Raw genomic sequence first — 15,191 nt, 5'->3', positions numbered from 1 at the left:
TGTAGAAGGAAACAGATGGGTAGAGGCTTTCTGTTGAATACTGAATATCACTCCCCATTGATGAGATCATTTTGGAATCGGCTAAAATTATTCTTCACACTTTTATGGCCAGAGAGAAAAATATCCCTGAGTTTTTTTGAGAGCCAGGATGATACTGCCCGTCTTAAATCATGGTTATAGAGACAAAGGCTTACCAGGGTGAAGCTGTCGACAGTTTTCCCTGGCAGAAGACTATGCTCAGTAAACTGTCCTCACCAGAAGCAAGGCAGGGCTAGAACTGTATGTGTGTGCATGTGTGTGCGTGTGTGTGTGCGTGTGTGTGCGTGTGTATGTGTGTGCATGTGTGGGCATGCGTGCATGTGTGTGTGTGAACGTGTGCATGTGTGCGTGCGTGTGTGTGTATGTGTGTGAATACTTGTCTCTGTATCTAAATGTCATATCTGGGACGCCTTTAGACTGTGCCTGTGGCATCTACAGTATGAATGCCAACAGGCGATGACGTGTCCCTGGAAGGAATAGTTTTCACAATACAATCTTACCAGTATGACATTCTTTCTGCTCCCTTAGAAATGTGGCAAACACGTAACAAAGGCGATGGCATGCCTTGAGCATCTGAAGTGATTTCCAGGTGTCACTGTCTGCCTGCCCTGTTGGACTATCTCCTTCCTCACTCTGTGGACAATAAAGTGTTCATGAGTGTGGCTTCTTCAGAGAGGCATCCGAACTTTCTCCGGAGAAGCCCCCCAGTTGCTTAGAACTGATGGAGCTGAGCTGTTGGATTCCAAGAGCAAGCAAACACAGCCATGGCACCTGCAGGCTAAAGACCCCCTCCCCCTGGTGATGGTCACAGCAATTTGACTCTAGGCCAACTCTCTCCTTTGCCTTCATCAGGAAAGGCAGCCCTGGTGCGAAGCTGCAGCGAGTCTCAACATCTCAGAGCAGGCAGGGAGGTCTGTCAGTAACCTAGCAACGGAGTAACAGAAGCATCCTCTTGATGTTTAGGTTTTCCAATAATGAAATGATAGTCATAACATTTTGCATTTAAACAGCACAGTCTCTGAGGCTTGCAAAGTCCGCTATGAATACAGAAAAGGCTCCCAAGAACCTTCTCTTCCAGGACTGGTTAAATCCATTTTACAGATGGGTAAACTGCAGCAAACAGGTTACAAGGGTCCCTGCCATTTTAAGAGGGAGAACTCGTGGGGGAGAGGATGCTGGGAGAACTTTTAACCAATAGAAAAGGAGCCATGGAGCAGCTTATTTTTTTCCCTCATTAAACTTTACAGCTCCTGGAGAGCAGGGACTGCTCTTCACATATTTTGAAAAGTGCTAACCTTCCTGATTGCTAAATTATAGATGAAATCGATGGGTAGGTGGTCCAGGTTACAGCTGCGCTGCTGAACGGGGATTTGGCGATTGGGAAAGTTGGCAAGACATTTTCTAGAAGTCTGATTATTCCGCGATTGTTTTCTGAAAATGCAGCTTATTTCTGATCCCAAGGCACAGGCCGCTGTTTGCCTGACTCCGCTTCTCTGCTAACAGAAGAAAAGCGGTTTTAAGAGGTGACTGGAAATTTGATGCTTTTCTTTTCTATTGAGGAGTTGTCACTATGCTTTCCCATTGAATCTTGGGAATCTAAGGATGGATGCAACCAAGAGAGAATGGTGGGAAGTTGTGCTAAGGACTTCCTGGGCTGAGTCCCCAAATCACTCCAACTGTCTTACCGCTCACAGGAGCACTCAGATTCGGAGCTTGGGGAAGCTGGATAAAGAGGCTGCTTCTTTGCAGCCTGACGCTGTGGGGAAGCCCAAGCCCTGCCTGGGGTGGCCTACATGGAGGCATCTTATCAGCCAGCAAGCTCAGCTCCCGAGTGTCTTCTGCCCAAACACTAGGTGTGTGCAAAGAGGTCTTCAGGTATCTATTTTGGTCTCCCAACAATCTTAATCTTTCCGTCTAAAGCTTTAGATGTCACAGGACAGATACTGGCCACCGCTCCCAGGCCCTTTACAATCTATGAACACTGTGAAATCATTGTGCTACACCAACGAGTTTTTAGAAACATTCTGAGCAGTACAAATGAGAACAGTAACAGCTCCTCTTCTTTGCCGTCTGAGTGCGGAGATTCCGGAGAGCAGGCGGAGCTCTTTCTGGACTCCCTGGAGTAAAGGTTTTGTCTAGGGCACTGCGGTCACCTGGTTTTATACGTAGGGCAGGACAGAGTGGAGCTCAGTGCTACTTGGGATGTTACTCATCGTTCATGATGCTTATGCTCGAGTGTCCACTCCAGAGCTAGAGGAGAAACCACCAGTGACAACCTCACGCTAAGGCAAGGGCTGGAGAAGCTAGTTCTTTGATGATGCTAAGCACAGAGGAGGCTGAGTCCCTGCCCTACGGTACCAGCCAAGGCCTCCTCACTCTCCACTGATGCCCCAGAGCGTAGAGACAAAGGTCAAGAGGATTAAGCTCTAGGTGGCTTCCTCCATTAGAACCATCGTCAAATGTCAGCCCTGGCTGCAGTGCTTGGTCACCTCTTGTGTCTAAACAGGTTTTCTTTATAAGGACACAAGGAGACTTGGAATGTGCAGTTTCCTTTGCAGAAACCCTGCCTTGCGTTCCCAAGAATACCTCAGTGAACAGAGGGGATCTCACACAGACTAGGGCTATCTAGGAAGCTTTGGCGGTAAGTCAGCCAGGGCTTTGAGTGTTCAGAGCTTGTAACTCACAATGCATCTGCTACACCTCTGCAGTTCTCAAGAGCTCAGAAGAAAGGCCTGGAATGTTCTAACGCATTTGCTTGCTACGTCTAAAGCTGTCCACCAAGCCGACCAGATAGGAGTCCAGTCCAGGCAAAGGTCTTACAAGGAAGAGGGGGGCTGTTGTTTGGCATCACCCACGTAACTTCAAGCAGCACGCTGCACAAGTGGTGTTTCCAAACACACAGGCCAAGGAGCCTTCACCCAGGTTGCTCAGCTGGCAGCACAGGGGGCACCAGGGGAGCCCTTAAGCAGTAGTAATTGGTAAGCTGAGTTATGGAAGAAGTGACCTAGGCAAGAGTAGTCAGGCCCTTCATTAGAGAAGAATGCCCAAGGATACTGCAGCTGTCAGCATGGGCATTGGATGCGGGGCAGGAGAATTTCCTTGCTCACGTGGTGCTGAGTCAGGATATTTCAGACACTGGCTTTCCTGAACATTTAAAGATGCTTCACAATCCTGCTCACGCTTGTCTACGAAATTCACACCGTTATTTTTGTCATCTCACCATCTAGGCATCTGGAACGTTTAGAACGACGACCATGACTGGAAGAGCTACACTGGCCCCATCACAAGCCCTGCTTGGGATGGTGGTCACTTCTTCCTTCCCTGGCTTTCTGCCTATCCCACGACAGTCACAGACCTTTTGCCATCTCACGTTTCAGTGCTCTGTGCAGGCACCTCCTTCTAAAGATGGGAGACGAGGGGTAGGATACCCTGTCCTTTTCTGTAGCCTAGACACTCAAATCCGACCTCACTGGAGTCCTTGTGGCCACTTGCCTTCCTAATGGTGATTTGAATACTACTAATTTTAATTAAAAAAAAACAGGCATCCTTTTATTTTAGCCACCAACCCTGGATATCCAGGGGCACAGGCCTCCTTCCATATGACTGAACAAAGCCAACATCCAATGGTCCCAGAGGATGAGCCGTGAAACTAAGCGGGACCATTCTGGAGCCCCGGTATCTACTGCTGTTACCTCTGCTAGGTTTTGGACTTATATGGGGCCCGTACTCTTTTCTTCTGTTGTATCTGCCCCTTTGGAATGGAAATGTCGAACCCATGCTTATCCTGCTATTGAGTTCAGGATGTATATAAGAGTCTCACAGCTGGAGAGGAATTTTGCCTTTGCATGAATCACACCTTGGGTCTCATCCATATCTAATTTAGATGCCATTTAGATGAGACTTTGGCCTTTAGAGTTTGAGTGGATGCTGGAATAAATTAAGGCATTTGGAACTGTTAAGATGGAATGCATGTATTTTACATCGAAGAAAAGATGAAATTTTTTTTGGGGGGGTGGTTAGGAGTAGAATGCTTGAGTCTGAATGTTTGAGCCTCCCAATTTCCTATGTTGAAATCCTAATCTCCCGTGTGAGAGCAGCAGGAGATGGACTTTGAAAAGGTTATGAGGGTGGAGCCTTTACGAGCGGAAGAATTAGCATCCCGGTAAAAGGAGACTCCAGAGAGCTCTTCTGTCACCTTTGAGAGGGGACAATACAGAGACGGCCACCTGTGAGCCAGCAAGAGGACCCTCACCAGAAATGAAATCTGCCAGTACCAACCTAGATTCCCAGGCTACACTGAGAACTGAGAAATGAGTACTGGTTGAGTCACCCAGTCCATGGCATAGGTTAGCACAGCCCGTGCTAAGTCAGGGCCAAGCATTTTGTGTACCCTGTCTCCTTTAATGGTTTCTGTTGTCATTGCTTGTTTTCTGTTTGTTTGTTTTTGAAAAAGGTCTCACTCACAGAAATCCCCCTGTCTCTGCTTCCAAAGTGCTCCATTATACCAAGTCTCCATTGGTGTTTGATACTGACCAGTCCACGGAGATGGCCTTGTTAGTTTATTTGCCTACCGCCAGTCTTCCTGAGAGCTGGAAGTTCGTCTGAATTGCTCCTAGCCACCCCCCAGCACTGGGAGTGGTGACTAGCACAAGGCCCCCGAGCAGCAGGTACTTCTTAAAGTGCATAATCTAACTTCAGTGTTGAAAACATTCTCATCCTTCTTCTACATGTGAACTAACATGCCGGAGCAATTCAGATTTCTGCAAGATGCAGGATTAAGATCTGAACTTGGCTCTTTGGGTTTACCAAGTAGGGTAATGGTAGGTAGTTCCCTTCTGGGACCTTAGCTATAACCCACTTTTATCTCTGTCTCCTTTTGATTATCGTACATGGGCTCAGAATCAGGCAGACTCGGGCTTAAGACATTGATTTTTGCCATTTAGCTGCTGTTTGACCTTGAGCAGCTCGCTTACCCTCTCTGAGCCTGGTGTGTTGTTGTTGTCTGTCTATGGCAATAAATGATGATTTATTCAGAGGGCTGTTGAAGGGTCAGGAGAATTTGCTGTGTCACAGTGATCAGTCCATGTCTCGTTTCAGGTGTCCTTTTAGACAAGCGCCATATATAGGCCTGCTATGATACCATGAGTGCTGTCAGCTCAAACTCCCTCTGAAGTCCTTACCGCTGCTATCACCAAGTGCTATAACACCGCGTGGGTGCAAACCACAGACATTTATTCTGGAGGCTGGATGTGTGACACCGTAATGCCAGTAGAGGTGGGCTCTTCTGAGTAGCACTGTGCTGACATCTCACTACATCTTCATGTGGTAGAAACAAGGGCTCCGTGGTGCTTTTTGAGAAGGGCAATGGTTTCGATTCAAGCTCTGGCCTCCTCATCTGGAGGGCCCATCCTAATGTCATTGCCTGGGGCTCCAATTTCAGACTATGCCTGGAGTGGGGCACAGACGTTTAGTCTAGGCACTGCTCCATCATCTAGAGGAAATTAAAGGAAGGAATTCCTGAGCTTAAGCAGGGAGGGTGGGAGGACCGGAAAGAATGGGTACTAACACTAAAGACATTGGCTTTTGACCTTAGAGCTCTCCTGGGGTCTGAGCTTTTAGGGGAAACGATGTACATATTCAAGAGTTCCAAAGTCGATAGTGCTCACTTCTGGCATGGAAGCTGGGATCAGTGGCGTTGCTATTTACTTTGTAGATGTCTTATTCAGTAAGGACTCAGCCTGTAATGGACAGCTTCTCAGTTTCTGACTATCATGAGGCACCTGTAGACAACACTGGGTTTAGAACCTGATATTTATCCTGGGAGCTTCCAAAGCAGCCCTGATTGGTAGAAGAGAAAGGGAACACACACGTTGCGAACACTTGCATTGAAGCTGGTTCAGGCTGTGATGGGCTTTGTTGTGAGCACTCACCAAGTCCTGGGTATTTAGCAAGGAAAATGATGCTTTTGTAAGGTGGTCGAGAGTAGGAAAGAGAACTTCTTGAATATATTGGGCTAAGCAAAATATTGCTAGAATTGGTCTTCTGTTGCTTTTTTGATTTCTTTTGTCATTTTATGAGACAGGGTCTGGTCTCACTTTACTAATCTGGAATTTGCTATGTAGATTAGGCTGACCCCAAACTCATAAAGATCCTCCTGCCTCTGCCTCCTGAGTGCTGGGACTAAAAGTGTGTGCCACCATGTCTGGCTGCTTCCTTTTTTCTCTCTCATCCACTGTTCTCACAAAAGGCCACTTAGAGGGCCAGAGGACTCTTTGTCCACGGGATGAGTCCGTTAGGTGGATCTGCTGAGCAGGGAGTACCAAAGAGTGCCAGGCACACAGTTCTCACCATGGTCTCCTCACTAGGACGGCTCCAGGACAGCTTGGCTGACAAGATGGCTCAGGACTCTGAAGTTTAAAAACTACCTCATTATAAAATGAAAAGAAAGCCAATAGTACGCATTAAACAAAATGAAACAAACAACAACCAAAATAACCCCTGAGAACAGAGTGGCCCCACTGCATCCTCCTCTGTGAACTTTAAAGTGGAGCAGGAAGCTGAGACCCTGGATTCCACTCAAGGGTAAAAGAATTCCGGGAGAGGCCGCGAACCCAGGGAGGGCATCTCTTGCAGGAGTAGGACATGAAGGCTTTAGAAGGAAAGGAAGGACACTTATTGAAAGAGTTTGTTTGACTACTTCCAGGTGAGTTCTTTTCATGTGCCACTTGCATTTCAGATGCCCTGGATGCTGAAAAATATACCTATAAAGAAGTTGGTTCTAAAACCTCGATCTTTGCCTGACTCTTGGCTGCTTGGGAGCATTAAGTAGGAGAATATTTTCTGTCCACTGTACTAAACACAGTCACAAAATCTAAGTTTATTTTGATTTTTCCTTTTTCTCCTTCTTTCTTCTCTTCCTTTTCTCTTCTTCTTCTTCTTCTTCCTTCTTTCTTCTTCTTCCTCTTCCTCCTCCTCCTCCTTCTTTTCTTCTTCCTCTTCCTCCTCCTCCTCCTCTTCCTCCTCATTCTCTTTCTTTCCAATCCTGGCAGTAGAGCTGACTCCTCAGTTGAAATGAGTTTGGGTTAAATCTCAAATAATTAGTAGCTAGTTCCAGCTGGCAGCTACTGGGATCCTGGAATGCACCCTATCTGCTGCCTTCCAGGAAGAGAGAAATATGGAAGACTTGGCTAGGAAGCGGATATAGGCCAGAGAGATGGCTAGGTGGTTAAGAGCACTTGCTGCTGTTCCTGAGGATCAAGCTTCATCCCCAACATTCACAAGGGGCGGCGGCCCAGAGCTGTTTGTAATTCCAGCTCTGAGGAATCTGATGTCCTCTTCTGGTAGCTAAGGATACCTGTACACACATAGTATGTGCCCACCACGCTCACATCCTCTCAAGGAGATAGGGCTCTCCTATACCATCAGCAGCGAGAGAATTTCTCACGTCTGTTTTTTAGTTGGTTCACAGTTGTTTGGTGAATGGGACACAGGGGGCATAGAAAAGTACAGGCAAACCAAAGACACCAGTCTAGGGTGGGTCTTCGGCTTCTCCACGCTTCCAAAAGTAAGGTGCTTAGCCATTTTTTTTCCCCAGCAGTAGGTCCTGTGTCCTGAAAGAGAATTCTCATATCAATGAACTCTCTTTCCCCCAACTTCCCCCTCCCCTGCCGCAGCTGGCCTAGTATTCCATTCATACACTTTCAGCTGTGGCGGGCACATGCTGACAAGAAGACAGAATGACTTGGTCTGTTGTCAACAGTCACATCAATGCTGGCACCAAAGTTAAGTTGCCATAGTGACTGAGATGGTGGACATTTACTCTGACCGGGTGTAGTTGCTGCTAACACCAAGTGGTCAGCTGGACAGCTTTAGAGACCAATAACGAATCTAAATATAGACTTGACCCCTCAGAGGCATGGTGGCCACACTGGGTCTCTTCCCTTCTGGGAGGTGTGGAGACTCGGCACATTGTTCAACCATTCAGGCCCTTGCTGAGTTGTTGTTGTTTTAAACTTTTATTTATTTATTTTTATTTTTATGTGTATGTAGGGTTTGCCTGCATGTATGTCTGCACATCACATGCATTCCTGGTGCCCACGGGAGTCCAGAAGAGGGTATCATATCACCTTAGCACTAGAGTTAGAGATGTGAGCTGCCAGGTAGGTGCTGAGAACCAACAACCATGTCCTGGAAAATGAACCAGTGCTCTTACTACTGAGTTGTCTCCCCAGCCCCCACATACTGAGTGCTTTGTCCACTGACATGGGACTTGATAGACTATTTCACTGGAGTGAACATTTCGTTTGCAGCGGAAAGCGTGTGACAGAGGGCACATGACCGCGGGACCTACCAGTTCCACAGAAGTTTCTATTCTGATAGAGAGAAAAAAAAAAAGAGTCTTGAAAACACAACTGAGATCCCATCTTAGAGCTGATACCTTTGAAAGAAAGGATCCCACTCTTCAGAATAGAGCACATATCCTAAGCCAACAAACAGTTGGATGATACAGGGGCCCTGGTAGGCAGGGCATGTGAATTCTGAAAGGAGAGGGGGCAGGTATGATTGAGCTGACTTACTAGTGGCCTGTTTGGAGAGTTTTACTTCTTCTCTACAACTCTAGACCTACAAGTTCCAGATACTTCTATTAGGGAATACTGAGAGTCCAGCAAACTTCAAGCTGTGGTAACAGCTCGTCTCTTTGGGGTCTGTGGACCAGGAGAACGCTGAGGGGAAAAGGCCGTCAGTTTGGCAGAGTCAATTGGCCATGATAACCAGGAGACGGATTGACGCTACACAATGAGGCAGGGAGACCATCCTGTACATCAAGTCAGGTGACTCTCCTCTGATGGTACTGAGGGAAAAAGTCACGTGCCACACGAGGGCCTAAGCGTTTTAGGATACGTGAGAAAGAAGCTCTGTCGAGAGTGAAGAAATTTTCAACAGAGTTGCAAACCGAAGCATCTCGAATAAGAAGCTGCAGAGGAGGCGGCAACTACTAGATGCTGTCAAGATAGCCGGCCCTTCTAGCTTACCCTGCACTAGCCTGGTTTAACCACTGAAAAATCTCACATCCTGGGTGAAGCGGGGCCGCAGTGTCGCGTGCCCTTGGTGCAGCCTGGAAACTCGCAGCAGTGGCGGGGCTGGACTGTACCCCTGCTTACCGTTCTCTTGCAAATTTCTTCAGCAGAAGAAACCAACAGGTTTCTGGGGGTGTCTTTCTAAATGGGTGAGTCACACAAATGAAGCAGATATGCTGGGAGGGGGAGGGCAGAGACGACTGCAGTGAATGCTACAGTACCCCAGACCCCTGCCTCTGGAAGACACCCCCCCCCCCACAAAACACACCCCAGGTTCTCTGAGTTGCTCCTGGGGAACTGGCTTTAACACAGAGAAGATGCCTTGCCAGAGGTCATATTCCAGAACATGTCTGCTCTAGCTTCCTGCCGAGACAGGGGTGGGAAACGTAACTAGTTGGCTCAAGCTTCAAGCTGCACCTTCTGAAGGGCCCTTCTGCCTTCAGGATCCTCTGCGGGGTTGTCTAAGGATGCTCCTGCAACTGTGTCTCAACTCTGCTTCTTACGCCTGATTCCTTTTGCTCCTTGTGGTAATTCTTCCCACAAACACCACACACACACACACACACACACACACACACACGCACACGCACACGCACACACACCACCATTCCTTTGCTGTAGCCTTGGCTCTTGGGTCTCTTGGCTCCTGTGTTCGGACTCTGGAATGAGTCATTGCGTGTGATTGCTGTGGTTCCCGGGTTCAACACGACCACTACTTGTGGCCACTGCTGGTACTCCATCCCTCCTGATCCTGATTTACTTTCTAATTTCCCCATGAGTTTTTTTTTTTTTTTTGCTTAAGCAAAAGTTTTTTAATGTTTACTTTCCTATGCCTATGCAGTGTATGAAAGTATGCAAATATTTGTCTTATAAACCCAGTTCATATAACTTTAAAAAAATTCCAAACAGTAATGATTACATTCCATATATATTGAGCATAATTTATCATGTTTACATTCTGCTTTCAGGCATATTTTGGATACTTTGTAGTACCAGTTTTGTTCTGAGTGTTATTGAGACGTCACAGTTTTTCATATAAATATTAAAAAAGTATTTCAATCAACCATGAAGTACACCAGCATCCTGTTCTCGAATGACCACATCTTCATCAACTGGGGGTACTTCACACTGTTTTCTTTTGCTCTTAAAGCTGGTCCTCTGTCTTTCAGAATCCTTATTTGACCTGAAATTTCTTTCCCAGAAAGAATAGAAACATCTACACTTCCAGGATCCTGATTCTTCTTGCAGAACAAGCTCTGAGTGCCAGGGCAGCATCTAAGTTGGTTATCTGCAGGATGCAGCTATGGCTGCCAGGCTACTTTTAGAACGACACTGTTGGAGATGAGAAAGCTGTGATCTCAGCCCAACATTTTCAATTAGATTATTCGTATTGGACTTCAGTCACAGCTCCATTGACCTAGAATTCCACACCTCTGATGGTCTTACACACCTTTTATGATGACAACTGAGGTAGAGATCATTATTCTAGTTAAGGAAGACCCACAAGGCATAAAGTCCAGAGAAGCAAATGTTGGCTGGGAAGACTGGGTGCAAGCTTGTGTGTGTGAAAGTCCCATTGGTCCCATTGGCTGCTAGCACAGTTTAGTAGCAGGTGTTGGGATTCCTATCACAGGACACTGATTCACTCTTCTGAAATGTATCGGATGGATGTTAGAACACATCGACTCTCTTCCACAGGGTCTTCCTCCATGCTGCATGTCAGGAGTATCAAACCTAAATTCAACTCCCTTATTTCTTTTTCCTTTTTCTTTTTGGTTTTTTGAGACAGGGTTTCTCTGTAGCTTTGGAGCCTGTCCTGGAACTCACTCTGTAGATCTGGCTGACTGCAAACTCACAGGAATCTGCCTGCCTCTGCCTCCCATGTGCTGAGATTAAAGGCACGCGCCACCACCGCCCGGCTTCCTTCTTATTTCTTAAGATGACATTTGTCCCTGCTTTACACTTTGCTAGGTGCAGGAAAGTCATTACATATGCTGGAGGTGAAATGGCTGTCCTGATAGTTGGGTCTGGGCAGGACGAGAAACCCCAGACCTCCCTTCCCATTGACTGGGCTAGCGTTTGGGTGATAGAAAGCAATACTCGTCCTCCACCTGATTTACAGCAGAGGTTTGCTAACACTGTTAACCAGAGTGGCTGATCTGTTAGAATGGCCTTGCCTGTGTGATCTGAATCTCTAAACCACGTGACATTTCTAAAATGATCAGTAACATCTAGAAATGTATATGATTTGAAGGGTAATCTCTTTTACTGAGAGATTCAATGTGTCACTTTGTCTGAGGGTCTTCCCAGATCACAGGGACTCTAGCCTGGAGGTCTGTACTTGTACCATTGATAACGGAGTGTCGGAAACCAGTTTTCTACTACTAGACTTGACCTCTTTAGCCACAGTTCATTGACACTGGATGGATGGACCAGCATCCTTTTTTTTTTTTCTCAATGAAATATGAGTTAAAGGTATAACCCATTTCACTTAGGCTCTGGTTCAGGACAATTCTATATTCTGTCAGTTGTATTTTAAATAAATGCTGATTGGCCAGTAGCCAGGCAGGACATATAGGCGAGAAAACCAGACAGGAAGTAGAGGTGGGGCAATGAGAACAAGAGTATTCTGGGAAGAAGAAAGCTCTTTCCGCAGTCCTGCCCAGATCACTGAAGAAGCAGGATGTGACCTGCCTTGTTGAAAAGGGTACCTAGCCATATGGCTAACATAGATAAGAATAATGGGTTGATATAAGCTACAAGAGCTAATACAAAGCCTGAGCTAATGGGCCAATCAGTTTGTAACTTATGGAGACATCTGTGTGATTTTCTTTGGGACCTAAAGACTGTGGGAACTGGGCAAGACAGAAACCCCAACAAGAAGGCCCTCATGTTACAAGGCTGGTCTAAAAGAAAAGGCTAGAGTCTTGGAATGTGACATGGGAGGAGTGAAGCAGATGCTGGAGAACTTCCTTTTCTTCTTTGCTCTGCCCTTCCCTGAGTCCAGCTTTCTTCTACCTCCTGACCAGCTTTCTTCTACCTCCTGAGATGCCTCCTAGCCATAGACAAATGAGCTCCTGTTCCTCAGAGAGATTTATGTTAAAAAACAGCTTCATTTGCTTGACCCTTCCCCATGTCTACATGTTACAGTACAGGTTTGCCTCTCTCCTTCCCTCCTCCCCTTCTTCCCTCTCCACGTCCTCCTCCTTTCTGCCCATCTCTATTATTTTTTTCCTCAAGACTACATTATGATCAGGCATTCAGAGAATCCTCATTTTCACACAAAGCCATTTTCTTTCCAGGAATTGTGCAGCATCAAACTCTCAGCTTTGGAGGAGCAATGAACCTAAAGGGTATACCTGCCAGAGCGCCGCTCCCAACCTGTTGTTGGGAGAAAACCTGCTGAGTAACTGCTGTTCCCCAAAGGCAGCCTCCTCTTCCTTAAGCACTTGTGTCTAGCTACATTTCTGTGAGTGACATCAGCTCCTTTCATGGGGAAAAACCAGAACTCAGAAGACGGAGGAAGCAAGGGGGTACTGTGGTCGTTCACAGGTGTTCCTTCAGTCAGCTTCATGATTCTTTAATATTGAAGAAGAAAGACTTAGTACTTGCCTGTCCACCTGTCAGTCAAGGAGAGTCAAAATACAGTGGGTTTGTTTGAAAAAGATCATTCAAATTCAATATTCTTGCTTGCTATGGCAAAAGGAAAACAATGAAAACCTGGAAATAAGCCCATATTCCAGATATAAAAAATGCTTGAGCAAACTGTGAGATAGCCACACTTTGGAAAGGTGAGCTGTTATTAAAATGCAGTGAGTTAGAGCAAACAGAACACACCAGAGCTATGTCCAGGGCTAAGCCTACCAGCTTGGCATTCACCCATCTCACCCTCATGAAGACACCCTTTGCTGTGGCTTTCACCATACACACCGAAGAGGACAACATTCTCCAGTTTTCCTTGCCAGGATTTGACTATGATCTGGTCATGAACTATGATGTCATGCGAGGTGGACAGCTTTCATGGTGTAGTGTTGTATTGAGGAGCAGGTCCTTTGTCTTGTCCTGTCTGGCTCCCGGGTGCCCGGCTAGCTTATACTTGAAATAATCACACAAAACCTGTATTTATTTAAGTACTGCCTGGCCCATTAGTTCTAACCTCTATTGGCTAACTCTTACATATTCGTTTAACCCATCTCCATTAATGTGTATTGCCACTTGACTGTGGCTTACTGGCATGAGTCTAACCAGCATCCATCTCGGAGAGGAGAGCCATGGCATCTGCCACACTGCCTTTCTTCCTCCCAGCATTCCGTTCTGTCTACTCTGCCCACCTAAGGGCTGCCCTATTAAAAGGCCAAGAGAGTTTTCTTTATTCAACCAATGAAAGCAACACATAGAAAGAAGACCCTCCTTCACCAGTGTAGCATTCCAGAGAATTCTTGGACCATCTACCTTAGGATTGCTTTAAGGCAAAAAGAAACTTCTGTTCTGTTCACGTTAATATATGATGTGTAGAGCCAAATATATAGCATGATATCTAATATCTATAGCACAATATCTAAGAAGGATAAAAATTCAGCTGTAGTGTATTCAATATGGTATTATTTAAAATATCTGTGTTTCATGGGGGAGATAATGCTCCTCCCAATAACCATAGACCATGTAACAAAACCTTTGTGTCAGATATGGGGACCTTCCCTTATCCCAAGCTGTTGGTTGGGGGAATTCAAGAGGCTCCCAAAATAATAGGGGTTATTTATGTTTCCCTTGATTGGCTCCTAGACTTGAGATCCTATTGCTGAAGACACTACACTCTTCAGATGCAGCACTGGAGGAAATGAGCTGGGTTTGACCTGGAAACTCCCTCCCTGCAGACTAGCTTTCATAGTACTAGAAGATGCTATGCAAGATGTTAAGGGAGGAAAGAAATCCTTTACCTAGTTGTAAAGGCTGGAAACCATAGCAGTGACTGGCTCAGCATGCTATCCCTGATGTTGCCATAGTGACATTATTACCTTGAAGGTAGTTAACAGCCATCTGATAGAACTTAAGACCTGATCAATAGGTGAGAATTCATGTCTTGTACTGCAAAACCTGTCAAATACCCATGGATGGAACAGTCATAGACCTTGAAATGGAACCTACTATTGCCCTTTCCCCAAACTAATATAATTTATAACTGTATTCTAAGTGCTTATTATACCCATAGATAAGTGTGGCTTTCATACCTTATCAAAGAAGTTGTTTTTTAAGCCGATAGAGGTCACCACACAGATCTATAACTTGTCAAAATGCAGAGAATAAGTGTTTGTGGAGTCCCCAGCCCCAATTGATGCATCTGTAATACAGCTCTGCAATACCGAAGACTCAGGGAACACTACGGTAGAGGGGGTGGAAGGGTTTTAAGAGTCAGAGGAGCAGGACACCTGCTGCAAGATAACGTCTTCTAGACGTGGCAAGGAAGCTGCACCAGGAAATCTCAACAGTATGGTTACCTAGACAAGATCCAAGTAATGACACCACCGTCTGATACGCCAAGGAGAGGAGAGTGAGTAGTCTCTAGTGACAAGCTACTTGATAGGCTATCCAGTCCCAAGTGGTCAGTCCTAAACACAGGTACATAAGAACAACACTGAATGGACACAGTAGGACACAGTGCACAGTAGTACACATGTGTGTGTATATGTGAAAAAGAATTATAGAAGGGGTCATGAATGTGAAAGGAAATGGTGGGAGAGACATGGAAGAAGTTGGGGGGTGATGGAGGGATGGGAATGATGTAAAAGGAATACTCAAGGATGAAATTCTCAAAAATAAAACATTTAAATAAAAATTACCTGTGATAGAATCTACTTTTATGCACACATATTTAAATAATTCTAAGATGGTTAGGGAAATGAAGGGTCAAGCTCTTCAATTTAATTCCCAAGGGTGGGATGAGGAGGTGTTCTTGCTTCTCTTTAACACCCTTTGTTGTAATTCTAGAAATAGCATTTCCTTATTTAAAGAAAACAAGCAATTCTAGCAACCTCCATGCAGGGCAGCTGTTTATCCAAAGAGTGGGTGTAATCAAGG

General features: G+C 45.8%; 1 long non-coding RNA gene across 1 annotated transcript in view; it reads left to right on the top strand.

Annotated features, from left to right (window-relative positions):
• LOC125411995 (uncharacterized) overlaps positions 1 to 14,902 on the top strand; it is a 38,252-nt gene extending 23,350 nt beyond the window's left edge. Inside the window, exon 4 of the long non-coding RNA XR_015001841.2 lies at positions 12,419 to 14,902. This is a non-coding gene — a long non-coding RNA (uncharacterized LOC125411995). The remainder of the gene's footprint in view (positions 1 to 12,418) is intronic.
• Positions 14,903 to 15,191: the final 289 nt, after the last annotated feature.

Source organism: Myodes glareolus, chromosome 4 (assembly GCF_982192425.1).
Source record: "Myodes glareolus chromosome 4, mMyoGla1.1, whole genome shotgun sequence".
Lineage (NCBI taxonomy): Eukaryota > Metazoa > Chordata > Mammalia > Rodentia > Cricetidae > Myodes > Myodes glareolus.
This window is presented reverse-complemented; position numbering and strand designations above follow the sequence as displayed.